Source organism: Melopsittacus undulatus, chromosome Z (genome assembly GCF_012275295.1).
Source record: "Melopsittacus undulatus isolate bMelUnd1 chromosome Z, bMelUnd1.mat.Z, whole genome shotgun sequence".
In the NCBI taxonomy this organism is placed as follows: domain Eukaryota; kingdom Metazoa; phylum Chordata; class Aves; order Psittaciformes; family Psittaculidae; genus Melopsittacus; species Melopsittacus undulatus.
Window position 1 is genome coordinate 24,903,617 of NC_047557.1, and position 19,504 is coordinate 24,923,120.

The 19,504-nt window shown below is 38.1% G+C and overlaps 1 long non-coding RNA gene across 2 annotated transcripts in view; it reads right to left on the reverse strand.

The window, feature by feature from the left end:
• Window positions 1–6,426: 6,426 nt before the first annotated feature.
• The window catches only part of LOC115945290 (uncharacterized), a 33,077-nt gene continuing 19,999 nt past the window's right edge, over window positions 6,427–19,504 (reverse strand). For both annotated transcript variants that reach the window (XR_004079652.1, XR_004079653.1), the window contains exon 5: window positions 6,427–6,501. This is a non-coding gene — a long non-coding RNA (uncharacterized lncRNA). The remainder of the gene's footprint in view (window positions 6,502–19,504) is intronic.

The window sequence follows — 19,504 nt, forward strand, 5'->3', positions numbered from 1 at the left end:
GCTAGGAGAATCTGCTTCAAGATTTTGCCAGGCACAGAGGTGAGACTGAGTGGTCTGTAGTTCCCTGGATCATCCATTTTCCTCTTGATCCTAATTCATAGGAACAACAGCTTTCAGGAATCTCTGCAAATCCTCCTTTTGTGAAGAAAACAACAGCAAAACAGATGGCTGTCTATTGCTGATGGTGTATATATTGTGTAATTTGTGTTCTCCTTTTCAGGAGTGTAAATTCTCATGGGAGGTGTATGTTGGGGCTGATATTTTAAAAGTCTTTTGCATTTTATTTGCATACCTGAAAACATGTGCAGAAAAGGGGAGAGAACTGAGTAAGCCATGTGGATGGACACAAGAAAAAAGCGCTGTAAGTTTCTCATGGCTACTCATGCACACAGCCATAGAGACAGAATGGTTTGAAATGAGAACCATTTATTGCACAACAGTTAATATTAAAAATAAATTCATTTTAAAATAAATTTTTCCTTTGAATTTGCCTTTTGACAATCATAACAGGTTATTAATCAGATCCTTTAAAGGAAAAACATCTTGGCAGAACTAAAAAAACCTACCCACTCAGTATTTTGAAAGGCTTATTTTTAGAAAGGACAAATTAGGAATATAGAAAATCACAGATTTCAGTGTACAGATTAGGTTTCCTCTGAAGAAGAATAGAAATGAAATGTTTGTTAAACTTGTGTCTTTTCATATTTGAAGTAAATTCGAAAAGAAGGATTTTGCCTTAAAAATGTGGTAATTGATCTCTCTTTTCTAGTAACACTACATGCTTTCAATTAAAAAAACATTGTTTCTTAAATCAATACAGATCTCTGGAGGAAAGGATTTCAGCATTGATTCCATTTTGTATTGCTTCCTTATTAGGACAGATACGTTTTTAAAAAGTGTGGTAGTGGGAGAACAGAAAGCAGTTATATCATTAAATCTGATTGCTGGAAAAATATATGAGAACCAGATTAGTTGTTTTATGGTGACCCTGATCTGTTGTTCACAAAGGTATTGTAATTATAATCTTTTAAATGTTAGCATTTACGAAAAGTTAGTTCATCCAATGGTTGAATCAAGCCTCACTGGAGTCATATCAGAAGTGGTGAAAAACCCCCAGATTTCTTCATGTCCTCGAAAAAAAATCTGGATCTCTGAGGTGTTGCATAAAAGCAAATCAAAACTGCATTATTAGCTCAAAAGTTTATTTTGGATTTTCTATGCTAAGAAAGTCTGCAATTCATAAGCAAAAAGCTTCTTACTAGAGTCTTGTTCCCCATTTGAAAAAGATACCTGCTTTTTCTATAGTTTCAAAAGTAGCTCTTTAAATTAAATTGCAGAATTAGCCAAGTATGTCTATTAATCTTCATTCTGACCCTTTGCCTTTCTTGACCATTTATTAGCCTTCTATGTGGATGATAAGATAATAAAAAATTACATCACAGAATAGTTTTATATACTGATAATCTTTAAAAATACGTAAAAACAAATAGCTAAAGAAATCTAGGACTTCGTAAGAGTGCTTGGCTTTAAAGACAGTGATGCCAGTTCTTAACTGCTAATGGTAAGAATACTAAAATCAAATCAATATTCCTTTGAAATACCTGAACACAAGTGTGCAGCAAGATCTACCAGATACTTGAAAATTAAAAGCTCAGAATAAGCATTGAGGTGCCCATCTGCTGGCCTGACAGGGAGTCATGAGACATATGCTGCCTTCTGGGAGCTAAGGTCCAAGATGTTGCCTAGAGGGTGCTAAACTTGTCAAGAAACAAACTACTGTCCACTGCTAGTCTTTCATGTTTGCACAGATGACATTGCAAGCCAGAATCTGGGCACAATTGAAGAAGACTGTAGCCATGAGGGTGCAAGTGAAAAATATTGGTGCCCAATTTATCTTCTCCATTTTACCAGTTAGATGAAAGGGTACAAGCAGAAATAAGCATATATTGCAAATCAACTACTGTCTTTGTGGCATTGACACATTGGTGGCCATTGTGAGGGTTTTGGCTTTAGTGACAAAAGAACATTCTTTGATGGCTATAGCATGGATTCACCTGTCTAGAAGAGGCATGGGAATCTTTGGCAGCAGGCTGGCCAGCTTGATGAGGTGCATTTAAATTGAAGGAGTCAGGGACAGGATCCAAAGTGTCAGTGTTCATACTATTGCAGCCAAGCACAGAATAAGTCAGGTCAGCCAGAGCAGAGACGAATGTTCCTTAGCTGCCTCCCAGGATGAGAATCAGAAGGCCAGCTTCCTCAAATATACATGTATACATACCAATGCACACAGCCTGGGGAACAGATAGGAGAAACTGGAGCTCCATGCCCAGTCAGAAAGTTATATCACACGAATAACTGAAATATGGTGGAACAACTCACATGGAGGATTGTAATGGATGGCTATAGGCTGTTTCATAAAAACAAGCAGAGAAGACAAGGAGGAGAAGTCACGCTCTGTATTAAGGAGAGCCTTGAACATATAGAAGTCAACTACAGTGATGGTGGAAGCCTTATCAAATGCCTCTGGGTCAAGATCAGAGGGGTCATCTCCAAGGAAGATCTTACAGTCAGTATCTGCTACCAACCTCCAAACCAAGATGATAAGGCCAATGAAGCAATATTTAGGTCACTTAAGCAAGCTTCAGGTTAACAGAACCTGTTTTCTATGGGTCAATTCAACTACCCAGCCATTTGTTGGAAGAATAACACAGCAGCTCACATGTCATCCATCAAATTCCTGGAATGCATAGAGGACTGCTTCCTTATACAAATGTTAGATGTGCTAACCAGGAATAAAACACTGATGGACTTGCTACTCACAGACCAAGAAAATCTTTGTAATATCTCTGATAGTGATAGCCTTGGCTGCAGGGATCACTATATTGCAGAGTGTGGGATCTGGCTGAGCACGCTGAAGGTTAGTACCAAAGGCAAATATTTTAGAGTGTAGAAGAGCAAACTTCAGCTTGCTCAAAGCTCAACTAGGAGGTGTTTCATGGGAAGTTTCCATAAAGGACCTAGTAAGTGCTGGGAGATTAAGAACACACTCTTAGAAGCACAAAACCAGTTCATTCCCTTTAAAGGTAAGGGAAGCAGGCAGAGCAAAAGACCCTCTTGGCTTAACTGAGCATCTGAATCTGCTCAAAACCAAAAGAAAAGTATACCAAAAATGGAAAAGTGGACAAATACCCACTGAGAACTACAAGCGCATTGCCAGGGTGTGCAGAGATGCAGTTAGAAAAGCAAAAGCTCAGCTTTAATTGAAATTGGCTAGAGGTGTCAAAAGCTACCAGAAAAGGTTCTGAGGTACGTAAACAAGCAGCAGAAACTGAAGAGAATACTGGTCCACTGTTAAGCAAGAGAGGGGAATTAGTCATCAATAATGCTGAAAAGGGAGAGATTCTTAACACTCTTCACCTCCGTCTTTACTAGCACTGTTTGGCTTCAGGCCTTAGGAACAGAAATCCAAGTTGATGCAAACACAGACCTACCATTAGTGAAAGAAGAGCTGGTATATGAATTATTAAAGAGCTTGACCCCTACAAATCAAAGGGCCCTGACAATGTCTACCTCAGGGTGTTAAAAGAGCTGGTGGCATCATTGTGAGGCTGCTTCCACAGTCTGGGAAGTCATGGAAATTTGGGGACATTCCAGAAGACTGGAAGAAGGCAAATGTCATCCCCATCTACAAGAAGGGCTTAAAGGAGGAACAAGGAAATTATAAGCCCATCACACTTACTAAAGTCCCCAGGGAAGTTATGGAACAAATCCTCCTGGGAGCTATCACAAGTCAAATGAAGCATGTGGTTAGGAAATGTACCTAGGGAAAATTGTGCTTGACAAACAGGACTGCCTTCTGTGATAAAGCAACCTACTTGGTTCATATGGAACAAGCAGTGAACACAGTTTCCCACAGCCTCCTTCTTAAGAAACTGATGCATTATTGGTCTAGACAAGTGGTGGGTGGGGTGGTGATGCTAAATATGTAATTTTCAAACTGTCAGTATCTCACAAGTGAGGTCCTGTAGGGATCAATATTGGGCCCAATGCTGTTCAATATCTTCATAAATGATCTGGAAGATGGGATCAAGTGTACTCTGACCAAGTTTGCTGACGATACCAAACTGAGTGGAGAAGCAGACACTTTGGAAGAGAGAGCCACCCTGTACGATAACCTGGATAGAATGGAACAGTGGGCTAACAAGAACCTTACAAACTTCAACAAGGAAAACTTTGGGTCTTGCACCTGGGAAAACATAACCCAGGAGTGCTGCACAGCCTGGGACCAACCTAGCTGGGGAGCAGCTCTATGGAAAGGGACCTGGGTATCCTGCTGGACAACATGCTCAATATGAGTGAACAATGTGAAGCTATGGCAAAGAAAGCTGACGGGATGCTGGGTTACATAAATAAGAGCATCACCAGCGGACATAAAGATGTCATTACGCCACTCTATTTGACGCTTGTCTGGTCACACCTGGAATACTGTGTTCAGTTTTGGTTCCTGCTATACAAAAGAGATGTGGACAGGCTGGAGAAGGTCCAGAGAAAGGCCATAAGATGATCAAAGTTCTGGGAAGACTGCTGTATGAGGAAACAGTGAGAGAACTGGGTTTGTTTAGCCTAGAGAAAATAAGGCTCAGTGGGGACCTTGTCATTATTCCAGTAATTAAAGGGTGGTTACAAAGATGGATACTCCTTTTTTATAAAGACACACATGCGAGAAACAAGGGGTAATGAGTACAAGTTACCCCCAGGAAGATTCCAGTTGGACATAAGAGAAACATTTTTCACGGTGAGAACAATCAGCCATTGGAATCATCTTGCCAGGGAAGTGGTGGACTCCCCAACATTGGATACTTTTAAGGTTCAGTTGGACAGGGTGCTGGGCCATCTTGTCTAGACTGTGCTTTGGCCAAGAAAGATTGGGCAAGATGATCCTTGTTGTCCCTTCAACCTAGCATTCTATGATTATATGAATAACCTAGAAGTTGTAAATGTCAAATCATTATTTCAGTAAGTGGAGATCTGAATTGTTGGGGAGAAAACATGCAGGTCTTTGGTGAAAGACATTGGCCACTGACGATGTTAATGTTTTGACAAGGATTATTCTTGTTTCAGTATTTCAATAAGCATTGCAGATGAAGCAGCGAATACCAGTAACATTAATGTGGAATAAAGAATAATGGATAAAGTATATATTTAGTGCAGATCTATTAATCTGGGTTGCCAAACCATTTCAAATATTGTATGGTATTATTGCTGTATAGTCGAGCTATGATGTATGCAGAGTGCTCTGCTCCAGCCAAATAACGTGTGCTCATTGAAAGAAAAAAATGTAGAGGTACACATGTACCCTTAGAATACTGTGAATCAATGCATATCAAGTTTTTCCTCTTTGAAAATTCAGTCTGTCCTTTAGTAAAGACTAATCTATGAATCTGTAGTAGATTGCTGAAATAAATGTAAACTCCTCCACCACTGAAATTTCTGGGGTGCCGTTCATAACCAGGTATTACAAAGTTGTTACCCTTTGATAAGTCTCGTGGGCCTTTTTAGCAGAAATGAGGAATTAGTTTTTCATCTACTAGTGTACTATCAATATCCGAGACTATCAATATCTACAGAGTAGCAGCATGGCTTACGTACTCTGAATGGCTAGCAAAAGATGAAATAATAAACTATTCTTTTTATTCTAAAAGCACATTTGATTTGAAAACTAACCTCTATTTCTTTATGTTAGCATTTGATAGGTGTATCTGATTCGATAGATGTCACTTTACCTAAGCTCAATTTAAAAGAAATGTCACCAGAAGATATATGAACCAGTGTAAAGAAGCTTGCTTTGTTACATGGTACCACCTGTTAAACAAACTCAATGATAATATTATTACATAGTGATTGCTAAGCATTGAGGAGCTTGTTATTGTAATGATGGCTGTTCTGGCTTATTCTACTCATGTGAGAACGGGGGCACCAGTACTGTCATCCTTTTTGCACCCCAGGCAGGGTCCTACATGCTTCCTGAGCACCAGGATCCCCTCTGGAGTGGAAGAACTAGCTGTCCGTGTCCCTAGACCACTGACAAAACTCAGGGGCATGTCAGCAGTTGATCAGCCCAGAGATCCGATTGCCTAACCCAGGCTTCCAGCACTACCCTGGCTGGCCTGCTATCTTTGCTTCCAGCATAAGCTATTGGTGTCCTGCTGTCAGTGCAGCAAGACCTTGCTGGGTCATTCGCAGCCCATTTAAAGTTGCCAAAATACCTTCCAAGAAGGAGAAAACAGGACCCAGAGAGGTATCTCAGTCACAGTGGGTTTGAGCTCTTTTGGGCTCCAGAAGGTTTTAGGAAAGGAAACATCATAGCAGACAACCTTGACATTTCTTTTTAACAATATTTAATAATTATAATCTTTGTTGAATTTCCTTGGATCCATCAGGCAGGTGTGTGTTGATTTCTTTCCTCAAATAACTTTCATGGTAGAACAACTCTGCAGAGATCTGAGAAAGCAGTTATCAGTCAGAAAGTACTGTTGGGGGAAAATTTCATTGAATTAAGACCTAAATATGCAAGCAACAGCCCCTGTTGGTGTTCTTCAAATGCCTGAGAGGAAATACTGTTTAAAAATGGCAGGTGAAAGCTGAATTCCTAGCACCCTGATTCCAGGGAAGAAGTGCGGTTATATGCTAGACATTAACAGTAAAGATGAGACTCACTACATAAACACAAGATTGTGAAAGTAATTGCTTGCTTTCACAGAGATGTATGGCTCTTGCATATGTTATAGAAGAACTAGTTAATAAGCAGTTTTACACATGGTGTAGTTCTGTGAGTTTTTTGTAAATAAGCAAATGTTTCAGTTTTTGTCCAAGCAGTTATTCCAACATGTCTGTCAAATGCTACTTATGGTAAGAAATGGTGCCAGTGAAAATCTGAATAATATATAACCCAAATACAATACAGAACACAAAGAGCAAAATTTTGAATCAAGACTGACTTTGCAAGATTTCTATTGAAAAGTGAATTGTAAAACACTTTTCCTTCAGTTTGCAATGTTCCTTGTAACATTGTATACTTTCTGCTTCATGCCCATATCTGTGCTGTGAGATACATATAACATTCGAGAAATACTTAGCAACTAGACAATACTGTTGCTATTTTTTTAAAAGTGCGTCTCTCCGAGCATTGTAGAAATTTTGAGAAAGTGCAGTCAGCAAAATAACATATCTGGTACTTAACTCAGATGAACATTTATGTAAAAAGGGCAACATGAGAATAAGCACTCCATCCGCTTAGTAACTATCTGAGAAATGTTAAAAAGCAATGCAGTTTCACCTAGATGTTTTATCCAAAAGATAAGCTAACTTCTGCCAAGCGTTTGCAGTGAAACATAAAGTGAAGTAAAACTGTTAGCAATACACAGTCACGGTGGTCCCCTTTCTTATCCTCCCCAACAGCAAATACCCTTCAGCAAGACTTTCATAATCTCATTTACTGTCACAAACTAATTCATTCTTCACTGTTCCTATCTTCCCTGCATGCTGTTGCAAAGTTCATTTCCACATCAGTTTTGTAGCTCTATATGAGCTCTCCCTTTTCCATCGCATCCTGTATAAAAGTATGACCTTTGTAATTTTACATTCATTGGTATCTAGGACAACAGTACTCTAATTATATAAAGATTAAAACGTTCCATGAAACAGTACTGAACCTGTGCTATCTGGTTAATTTTGAGATAACAGTTGTGATCTGCATTGCCTCATTCTTTTGCTGTTGATACATATCTGCAATCCATACTTCATGAATTTTCAGATTTTTCTCCATTAAAAGCATATCCTTGAAACAATACAAAACATTTTCCATTGCTTTTGCAAGTTTCGGATTTCTGTATGAAATTGCATAAGGCAAATAGCTTTATCAGCTTGCTTGGAGATTTTTTAGAAAGGACTGCTTTTAAACAACTATCACAGATAGTTGTCTCAATACGTCTATTATAAATATTATATAAGGTTGAATGCTCAGGATAAATACCCTTGTTTCAAGACTTGTGCAATTTTTAATTTGTCTCAGTGAAAACATCTTTCTCCTCTTCCTCTTTCTTTATATATGTAAATGTGTGTGTGTATGTATCTATATATTATATTTATATTGGCTAATTTTAAATTGCCTAAAATGCCATATACTGCCATTTGTGCTTTTAAATTCCAGCAACTGTTTCATGCTTGCCACAGTTTTTATACTGAAGGTTTTGGATGAGCTACATTACAGGATCAAGGTCAGTAAAGTCTATTTCATCACTGTTTCTGAAGATTTCCTTAAGGAATTCTGTGGAAGCACTGCCCTGGTTTGTCTTGCCACAGTATTGTTTCACTTGTTCTATTTTGCATACTAACTTAAAGTTTAACCTTTAAGAGTTTTTAAACTATTTTTGTAGAATTCTTTGAGATTCTTCTGTGGATTAGGAGAGTTTCAAGAAAAATGGATACTAAAGCCCTGGAATGCACTGGGTCATTTCACTGGTAATAATATTTTCACATTTTGCATCAGAGTAAGTAATTGCCATTCCATATTTCATTGAAACAGGTTCTCCTACTTTGGAATATTAGTGCCAAAATATCTAAATTTATTATCTATGCATTTTAGAAGGTATCTATCATCCTTTGCTGTTTTAAGCCACAACACTGTCACAGTATTATAAATTCATATTCTCATTGCTGAAAAAAAAAAGCTGTATTTCCTATAATCCTTCCGAACTTTACTATGTGTACTCTATGAAGAATATAAAGTCATAAGCATATAATGAAATCCTAATTTCCAGTTCCAGTAGGTAAATCACTCCATCTTCTTCTGTGTTTTCACTCAACTGTATTAAAAAGTTTTATAATTAAAACAAGTGGCAAGTATGATAAGAAAGGTCCATGTCTCTTTTTTTCCTGTATAATGTTATTTTTCTGGGTTTTTTCCTTGTTGTTTTGTTTTTTGGTTTTTTTTAAGGTTGTTTTCCAAACAACTGAATAGTCATTATTTTAAGTTCATTTCTGAAAGTGTTTCCCAGCACCCAATAATATCTTTTGTGTAATCTGAATAAAAGAGGATATCCTGGCAATTTAGAATATTTTTTCTTCTTCATAGTTAAAGTTGTACGTCTCTCTGTTAGCATTTCTACAATTCTGTATCTCGTGTAAACATTTTCTCTTGCATACAGGCCTTCTTTCTTTTCTAAACCTACTTTACTTTTAGTAAACCTTAGTTATAAGAGTTATTAAAGTTAATAATTTTTGTTTATCTGGATGACAGCATTTAGAAGAAAATGTTTCTTTAAAAATACTCCTTAAGGAAAAAAGGCTTACAGATAGTTGTATCTAAGAAGTCTTCAACTGATTTGTATGGCAAAGGTATGTTTGTTTAGTGGAAGAAGCCTGGTAAGTCTGTTCATGCATTTCAAGACCACAGTGCCTATATTTACCTACAATGAAAGATAGGATCTAAAGATTTAACCACCTGATTTAGGATACTTCTGTGTTTTTTAAGAATGACATTCTTCTATTTCTTGTTTGTCCTCTATTCCTTCTCTTCTGTTACATGTCAAAACAGACATTTCCAGACTGTAGTATGCTGGCTTCCAGGCCTCTAGTCGCTGCAGGGATATATTTGCAAAATACCGTTAAATTATGTTAATTCCTGTGTCTCTTGGGGCAGAGGCTTAAGGCTGGATGAATTCTCAGAAGTCAGGGAAGGTCTAAGAGACCGTACTAGGCCCCCAAATGAGGGAAAGCCTGCAACATTAGCAAAACTACATTATTAGGCACCAGCACATTTATAAAGGGAGCATTATGAATGCCCCCAATTATAGAGAAAGCTTTGGAGTTCATTCTTCAGTAAATGACTTCAAAGCTATTGCTAATCTCAAAGCCAAAGGAAAGCTGTCTGCATAAGTTCTTCTAGTTTTCAGGTTAAGATAATGTGGTATTGGCTCTAAACTGACTAACTCAGGATCATATGCATTTTAATCCAAACACATCTATCAGAAAATTGCAGAGAAGACACGTAGCCTTCTCTGCCCTTGTTACCATTAGGTAATATTATTCGTCACCCTGACTAGTCGTCTTCTGACCTCATAGCCCCATCACCTATATGAGGGGAATTTTGTATAACAGAAGGGGGATGCCCTGGACACCAAAACTACTTTCCACCACAGCAGCACAACCGAGCAGCTAAGGCTGGCTGAAGTATCCATTCCACTACAGCTTCAGTCCTGCCTACTTCTGTGTTTACAGGACACATGCTATGTTGATATCTCCCGAGTGATACAAGCTGGCGGTACAAGGAACTGTCAAAGCACTTGAGAGTCTACCTATGGAAGCTTCTATGTCCTATTGAGTATTATGTGAATCCATGTCTCTCATTACACCCAGTGACTTAGTAAGCAATATACCCTAAATTCTTCCTGATACTGTTTTTTACCCTGTAGAATATACATTTTCAAGACTTGAATGACAGGAGAGCTTGGCACTTGTCCCTTTAAAGAATATTAGACTTCAGGATAAATATTCTGGATTATCTGAAACGATCCTAAAGCCAAGACAGGAAAAACTGTTGAAGAGTGGCACTTGCACAGCTTAAAGGTAAATAGATTAAAAATGTGAATCTGAAACAATTATTATTTTGAAATTGCAGCCATGAAGAAATAGATAATTTATAGTTCTGTGTGTGACCTCTTCCTTTCCCTTCTGATTTCAAATACAGTTGTCACATATTCAGTTCAATATATACTAATTTAATTTATTCATAGAATCATAGAATAGTTAGGGTTGGAAAGCACCTTAACGTCATCTAGTTCCAAATCCTCTGCCATGGGCAGGGACATCTGACACTAAATCATGTCAGCCAAGGCTCTGTACAGCCTGGCCTTGAACACCACCAGGGATGGAGCATTCACAACTTCCCTGGGCAACCTATTCCAGTGCCTCACCACCATTACAGTAAAGAATATCTTCCTTATATCCAATCTAAACTTCCCATGTTTAAGTTTCAACCTCTTACCCCTTATCACTACATTCCCTAATGAAGAGTCCCTCCCTAGAATCCTTATAGGCCCCCTTCAGGTACTGGAAGGCTGCTATGAGGTCTCCATGCAGCCTTCTCCAGGCTGAACAGCCCCAACTTTCTCAGCCTGTCTTCATACGGGAGGTGCTCCAGCACCTGATCATCCTCATGGCCCTCCTCTGGACTTGTTCTAACAGTTCCATGTCTTTTTTATGTTGAGGACACCAGAACTGCACACAATACTCCAAGTGAGGTCTCACAAGAGCAGAGTAGAGGGGCAGGATCACCTCCTTCAACCTGCTGGTCTCACTCCTTTTGATGCAGCCCAGGATACGGTTGGCTTTCTGGGCTGCGAGTGCACACTGCAGCCGGCTCATGTTCATTTTCTTATCGACCAACACTCTCAAGTCCTTCTCCACAGGGTTGCTCTGAATCTCTTCTCTGCCCAACCTGTAGCTGTGCCTGGAATTGCCCTGATCCAGGTGTAGGACCTTGCACTTGTCATGGTTAAACTTCATGAGGTTGGCATCAGCCCACCTCACAAGTGTGTCAAGGTCCCTCTGGATGGCATTCCTTCCCTCCAGTGTATCAACTGAACCACACAGCTTGGTGTCATTGGCAAACTTGCTGAGGGCACACTCAATCCCACTGTCCTTGTCAGCGACAATGATACTGAACAAGACTGATCCCAACAACAATCCCTGAGGAACACCACTCATTACTGATCCTCACCTGGACATTGAGCCATTGACCACAACTCTTTGCGTGCGGCCATCCAGCCAGTTCTTTATCCATTGAGTGGTCCATCTATCAAATTGATGTCTCTCCAATTTAGAGACAAGGATGTCATGTGGGTCAGTGTTGAACACTTTGCACAAGTCCAGGTAGATGACATCCACTGCTCTGCCCCTGTCCATCAATTCTGTAGCCCCATCATAGAAGGCCACCAAATTGGTCAGGCAGGATTTCCCCCTAGTGAAGCCATGCTGGCTGTCACCAAGCACCTTGTTGTTTTTCATGTGCCCTAGCATGTCTTCAGGAGAATCTGCTTCAAGATTTTGCCAGGCACAGAGGTGAGACTGACAGGTCTGTACTTCCCTCAGTCATCCATTTTTCCCTTCTTGAAAATGGGGGTTATATTTCCCTTTTTCCAGTCGTCAGGAACTTCACCTGACTGCCATGATTTTTCAAATATGATGGACAGTGGCTTAGAAACTCAATTTGCCAGCTCCTTCATCACCCGCGGATGGATTTCATCAGGTCCCATGGACTTATGTAAGTTCAGGTTTTTAAGATGCTCCTGAAGTAGATCCTCTCCTACAGTGGGCCCAAGGTCTTCATTCTCATAGTCCTTGCATCTGCCTTCCAAGACGTGGGTGGTGTGGTCAGAGCCTTTGCCAGTGAAAACTGAGGCAAAGAAGTCATTCAGAACCTCAACCTTCTCCCAGTCTAGGTTAGCCAGTTCTCCTGATAGCTTCCGGAGGGGGCCTACATTGCCCCATGTCTGTACTTTATTTGCAGTGTACCTATAAAAACCCTGCTATCTTTCCCGTCCCTAGCCAAGTTTAATTCTAACTGGGCCTTAGCTTTCCTAACCTGGTCCCTAGCTTTCTGGACAAAATCCCTGTATTCTTCCCAAGCTGCCTATCCTTGCTTCCATCTTTTATAAGCCTCTTTCTTCCTTTGAAGTTTCCTCAGCAGCTCCTTATTCATCCAAGGATATCATATACATTGTATTGTAACTATTTCAAATACAATGTATATCATATAATATCAATACAGAAATTCCTTGTATGAGATCTAAAATCATAAACAGCTGGTCTGAGACAGAAAGAAATGATAGTTTGAATCTCTTATGATCTATATTTACATATCATGTCAATTTTCAATTTTTCCAAAATATTAGTATACAATTTCCATTCAAAACGGTAACTGTTTGGTTAATGCCTAATACAAGCTAGAAAAGTCTGAAAGTTTTAAAATACATTTACACAACACAATACGGAAAGAGAAACATCTCTCCACTATTTGCTAAATGCTTACTTTCATTCCTTCTAAGTTGAATCCAATTCCTTCTAAGTTGAATATCATGTATTGGAAATATTAAAGCTGTTAGGCATAAAACGGTGAAGAAAAACCCAACCAACCAAACAAAACAACACATAAACTTTCTTATTTTCCATTGATGTAATTCATTAAATACAGTATATGTGATTGATTCTATCAGGAAGTCTGGTTGTCCCATCCATCATATTAGCCAACTGAAATAACATGCCACTGAACTAGTACATCAGTTGTGGAACAACTGAAAGACAGCACTTTCATATACTTTTCTGATCTGTAACAACATGCAATAAGTACTGCCTGATAGAGTAAGCATATAAGAGAGCAATTATGTTGCAGGTACAAGTAAGTGTATATACTGATACCTACACATTTGAAAGGCCGTTCTACTTAGCTGAGAAAACTTTGGTCTGCCAAGCTGGAAATATGGTGTCTAACATCACCTTTGAAGTGTTGGCAAAAAGAGGTCAAACCAATGCTGGTTAATAAGAAACCATTTCTAAGCCTAATGAGCAAGGTAATATTAATTGGAAAAGAGTTCTGGCTACCTTTTTTAATTCCAAGATCAAATGCATTTCAAAACAGACAACTGAAAAAGTTACTGTTTTCCTAATTTGAATGAGAAGTTATCAATAAATAAAAGAACACAGTGAAACTAAGTTTTCAAAGATGTCATAAATATTAGGAAGAGATAAAGAATTACAGAGACTTTCTGCACTGTATCAGGTAATGTTTTGTGTAAATGAAACCATGTCTTGCCTATAACTTACTATTTTTTTAAGCAGAATTATTATATGGAGTACTTATTTCATGGCCTGAGTAATAAAACCTTTTTCTACTTGACAGAAAGGAAGAAAGGCACTCTATAATAATATTAAAAAGCCAATTCATGCTGAAATGGACAGATGAGAGTAATTGGTTAAAGAACATCTTTTCTGAGTAGCACGCCTAAACATTTATCTCAGTTCTTACACAGCTCATTCTACAACATCTGGCATGCTTTAGAGGTCTGACCTCTGTACTTTTTTTTTGCATAGCAAAGTACTGGTAGCAGGAGAGCTAAAGGGGTAGCTTCTGTGAGAAGCTGCTAGGAGCTTCCCCTATGTCCGACAGAGCCAGTGCCAGCCAGCTCCAGGGTAACCCACTGCTGGCCAAGGCTCAACCCATCAGTGACAGTCGTAGTGCCTCTGGGATAATGTATATGAGAAGGAGAAAAAGCTGCTGCACCACAGAAGCTGGGAGAAAGGAGAGACAATACCTGAGAATAGCAAGTATACAGACACTAAGGTCAGTGAAAATGGATGGAAAAGAGATTCCCCTGCAGCCTGTGATGCAGACCATGGTGAGGTAGGCTGTGCCCCTTCAGCACTTGGAGCTCCATGGAGGAGCAGATCTCCACCTGCAGCCCGTGGAAGACCCCACACTGGAGCAGGAGGATGCCCAAAGGAGGCTGTGACCCCATAGGAAGTGCACACTGGAGTTCATGGAGGACTCTCCCATGGAGGTACCCCACACTGGAGGAGAGAAAGAGCATGAGGAGGAAGCAGCAAAGACATTGTGTGATAAACTGTCTGCAACCTCCATTCCCCATCCCCCTGTGACTGAGAGAGAGAAAAGGTAGAGAACATCAGGAGTGATTGAGTTAACCCCAGGAGTAAAGGAGGGGTGGGGGGCAGGTGTTTTAAGGTTTGGTTTTATTTGTCATTGTCATAGTCTGATTTGGTTGGTAATAAATAAAACTCATTTCCCCAAGTCAAGTCTGTTTTGCAGATGATGTTAGTTGGTGAGTGATGTCTTCCTGTCCTTAACTCATCATAAGTCTTTCATCATATTTTCTCACCCTGTCCGGCTGAGGAAGGGGAGTGATAGAGCGACTTCAGTGGGAATCTGGAGTCCAGCCAGGGTCAGCTCACCACAAAACAAAATCCTTCTCTGTCTTCAGGCACAGACTGGAATAATTAAACTTGACTTTTTAAAACATTCCGTTAGCACTGCACTAAAATGCACTAAAAGCTATGTATTCAGCAATATTTCCTCCAGACAACTTAAAAGAAAAGATTGAGCTACTACTTCTGACATTGATTGATTGATAAAGGAAAAAAAGACTAAGACAACATATTTATAAATGAAAGTACGATAATCCTAGCACAAGCGATTAAAGTTGAATTACACACTTTATGCCTAACTGAAACATCCTTTATTTGTATAAATACTCAACTAAGCCAGGAGAACTACTGATGTGATAAAGTACTCATAGGAAAACAAGTCAGACCCTCAGTCTGAACCTTTAGCCATCTAAAGAGAAAAGGAAATTGCAATGCCAATCACTTTTCTGTATTTTAAGAAAGGCAGATTAGGCAACAACATGCATTAAAATCTAATGTAGAACCATGACATGGGCCATGAGTAAACAACCTTTTTTGTTAGTTTATCCATTCTTCTAGAGTGGAGAAAGCAAGTTTTTTTCGATGACAAATCTTCATCAATTAAATTAAAAAACATGTCATATCAGTAGTAATTATGTTTTAAATATTGCTAAGTATTACTAAAGAATTCTTATCATTACCAAAAGAATTAATATTTTAAGAGAATAAATGCACTAGCCAATTAAAAAGTTAAAGTTATACATGAAGAATAAATTTTAAATTATACTGTCTTACAAATTTTAACATTAAGAGAAAATGCATAAATGCAAACCAGCATTTTTTAAACATCAGTGGTCTTTTTGTCGTATACAAGTTATTACACCACTGTGATGTACCAAGGAAGCAAACTGATGAACACTTCAATATAAAAGACAATTGTTTGGGTTGAATTAAATTTCAAGAGCAAAATAAATATACAAATTTTATTATTTATTGAAATAAAGAATCTCTACTCAATATAATTAATTTCCCATTCCACCTGCTCTGAACAGAGAAGATTCTGTACAAAGAATCTCAAGAGTATTAGGAAAACAAACTTAGTATCCCCTTTTGAAATTTGAAGAGCCTGTTTTTGGATTGTATCCTCATCTACGTTAGTGCAGAATAACTTCTGAAAATAACAGAATTTGTGAGAATGCCCCTATATACTGATCTGTTGATATAAAAGTAGAAAAGTAGAAAAGAGTTTCAATTTTGTTTTACTATTCAGATAGTGCAGAAATGTTTGTACATATTTCATTTAACTTCTGCTTGTTAGTGAAAGTCTTTGGAATCTAAATTATTGGCATTTTTGGGGGATACTAAAAATAGAAAGTACAAGAGTGCATTAGAGGAATTGTCTCTCCCCTAGAGTTCTTTGGTCTGTGTTTTTAAGACTTTCAGTGAATTAAGTATTGGTTTGATAAAAGTTAAGTAATTAAGATCTATATTACTGTGGGTTATTATTTATGTTAATATTTAACTCCTCTCTCTGCTCCAGAGCAAAAGTTTGCCTTAAATCCAATCAGCTTTAAGTAATAACAGCGGAGGGGTTTTAACATCTATTGTAATTTTATATGTTGCAGGTAACACTTTTATTACAGTCTAAACTTTTCTGTCACAACCATGAGAGACTGAAAATGTAAAGTTGATATCCCAAGATCGCCATTTTCACCTAGGAGTTGAGGTTATTTTAGTTGATATTAAATTCTAATTTCTGTTGCTTCATATCTCATACTATTTTCATATCACTTTGTTGTGGTTTAAGCACAGGGTGTAAATCAGAATCACACAGTCTACTCCCCCCTGCCCTTCTTCCCCCCCTCTCCTGGAGGGATGGGAAGGAGAATTGAAAGAATGTAACTCCCATGGGTTGAGATAAGAACAGTCCAGTAACTCAGGTATAACACAAACCACTGCTTCTACCACCAATAATAATAATTATAAGGGGAATAACAAGGGAAGAGAATACAATACCACCCGCCAACCGATACCTAGCCCAACCCAGCAGTGCACTAGCCCTTCCGGGTAACTCTCAGTTTACATCCTGGGCATGACCTGCCCTGGTATGGAATAGCTCTTTGGTTAGTTTGGGTCAGGTGTCCTGTGTCTGCTTCCTCCTGGCTTCCCCTTCTCCCTGGCAGACCATGAGACTCAGAAAGTCCTTGGTCAGAATAAACATTTGAGGAACAACTAAAAACATTGGTTTTTAGTTATCAGTGTTGTTCCCAGGGTGAAAGCCAAAAACACAGCACTGCACCAGCTACTAAGAAGGAGAAAAAAATGAATGCTACTGCTGAACCCAGGACAAACTTCTTCAATTAAATAACTCTTTAGAAAGTTCTATGTTTCTGTATATTTCTAATGTGCTTAGAACAACAAAGCCTGGTACGAATCAGGTGGCTCCTGAACAAAAAATGAAAATGAAACAATGAAAGATACAGCATTGAATAGTAATTACCATAAATGGCTAAACTGAAAATCACTAAAATGAGTATCTCATCACTCATTTTGACTTATTTGTCTTGTTTAGATGGAGATGTCTCACAGCTTTGATGTAATTTAGCCTTAATAACATCTCTATTAAATAGATGCCCGTTGAACAGACAAGCATTACTTAAATAATCACACTTCAATAGTGAATTAACTTTATTCTGTGCAGCTAAGTAGCTGTCCATCACATTTATCAGCTTACTAAATTGCCTTTCATTATCTTCATTATTACATATTAGCCACCCACATTAATTGCTCAGGCAGACCATACAGTAACTACTTTCCAGGACTAGGCTTGAGTCTTTTACATGCAGTAGCTGACAATACTGGAGGGGAGGGAGAGGACAGTGATAACTACTCAAACATCTGAGAATAAGGTAACTTTTAGTATTATAAAGGTCAAAGGTATTTACTTGGTTAGTACATTAATAAAATATTAGGTTATTATAATAGTGATTTGTATTATACATCTGCTTTACTCATCTTGCTATAGGTCTACAAGCTCTGTGTTCAGTTTGAGATTTAAGTCACTTTCAGATTAATTTTATTTTGGAGTGTTTGTTTTGGGATGAAGAACAAGAGAGAATAGGACAAAAAGCATATGATGGTTTCTTCAAATTCTTCTGTCACTTTACTAAATGTGTGTTTTCTAAAACCTGAAAATCACAGAATCACAGAATCATCAAAGGTCAGGTGTAATCATGAGCTCATTGATTTAGATCTTCCGTGTAATATGGCCTGTAAAACTTTGTCAATCCATAATTTGAGGCAAAAAAATGGAGTCTGTTGAAGGAAATAAACATATAGTACTCATGTGAATATGTTTGTTTTGGTTTTTTTTTCTATGACTTCTTATGGATAAGCAGCTTATTTTGTATTTTTATAGCTTTAATATCAAATAACTTCTATTGTACTTACCTTCTATCACTTCATTCGTTGTTAACCTGTATTCTATCCCTATGAGATACAAGTATACCCTAATACAGTCATCTTTCACCTTTCTTATGACAAACCAGTCAAACTGAAGTTACAAGTTTCTGTAAGACTTTTTTTCTTTTCAAGTTATTAAATATTTTTTTCAAAAGATTTTTCAGTCTCTTTCATATCCTTTCTTGTTAATATTTTTTATAATGATAGCAGAACTGAATATTACATTCCCGTAATTACTATTAATTCTTTTAACTATCTACTTGGAACAGAGACTGGGGCTTCACAGAACTTACCATTTTCATACTTGTTATATAATAAATTATTTGCCTTCTCTGTTCTATGTTTTCCCCTGGTCATGGGACTAGAATGCTTTCCAGTAAATTTACATGCCTTTCTTCCTTGTGTTTGCAAGGTTCCTGAATTTTAAAATGACTTGCATATTCCAACAAGTCTTCAGACATATGGTGAAAAACATATCATGAGCAGAAACTTGCCTTACAGCTCCAAAACCTTGCCCAGATTTTCAATTTCTTCTTGGATGGGATTCATTTTACTAAACGGACCTGTCTTTCACAATGTGTCCCTCCACACCTGATTTGCTTATGGAGGACACTGTTCATAGTTAGTAGCAAAAAAACCCCAAACATAGAAATAGGGAGTGTCAAGCACAGATGTCTATTTTAGAATAAAATTCTTTGGTCTACAGCAATAAATCCTACTCCTTGTGGTTTTGTTCCATCATAAGGGTCACTGATACCTTTGCTTTCTCTGCCATTCTTCCTAATACAAAACAATTGCTAGGTGATGATTACTAGCCTTGTTCTAGAACAGTTTACAAATCCTCTGGGATAGCAACAAAATCTGCAAATCTGCCCTAATTTTATGAATAATATCTCTCTTCAATTTTTGTGTTCTTTTGCTGTGCTAAGGCTTGTTCCATAACTATTAAATGCAAAATGACTGTTGTCTCAGGAATAGCTTTTATTTTTAATATTTTGTTATTTGGTAGCTGATTTGTTGCAAAAGTGTTTCTAAAAGCATTATCACATGGCACACACTTCTGTGC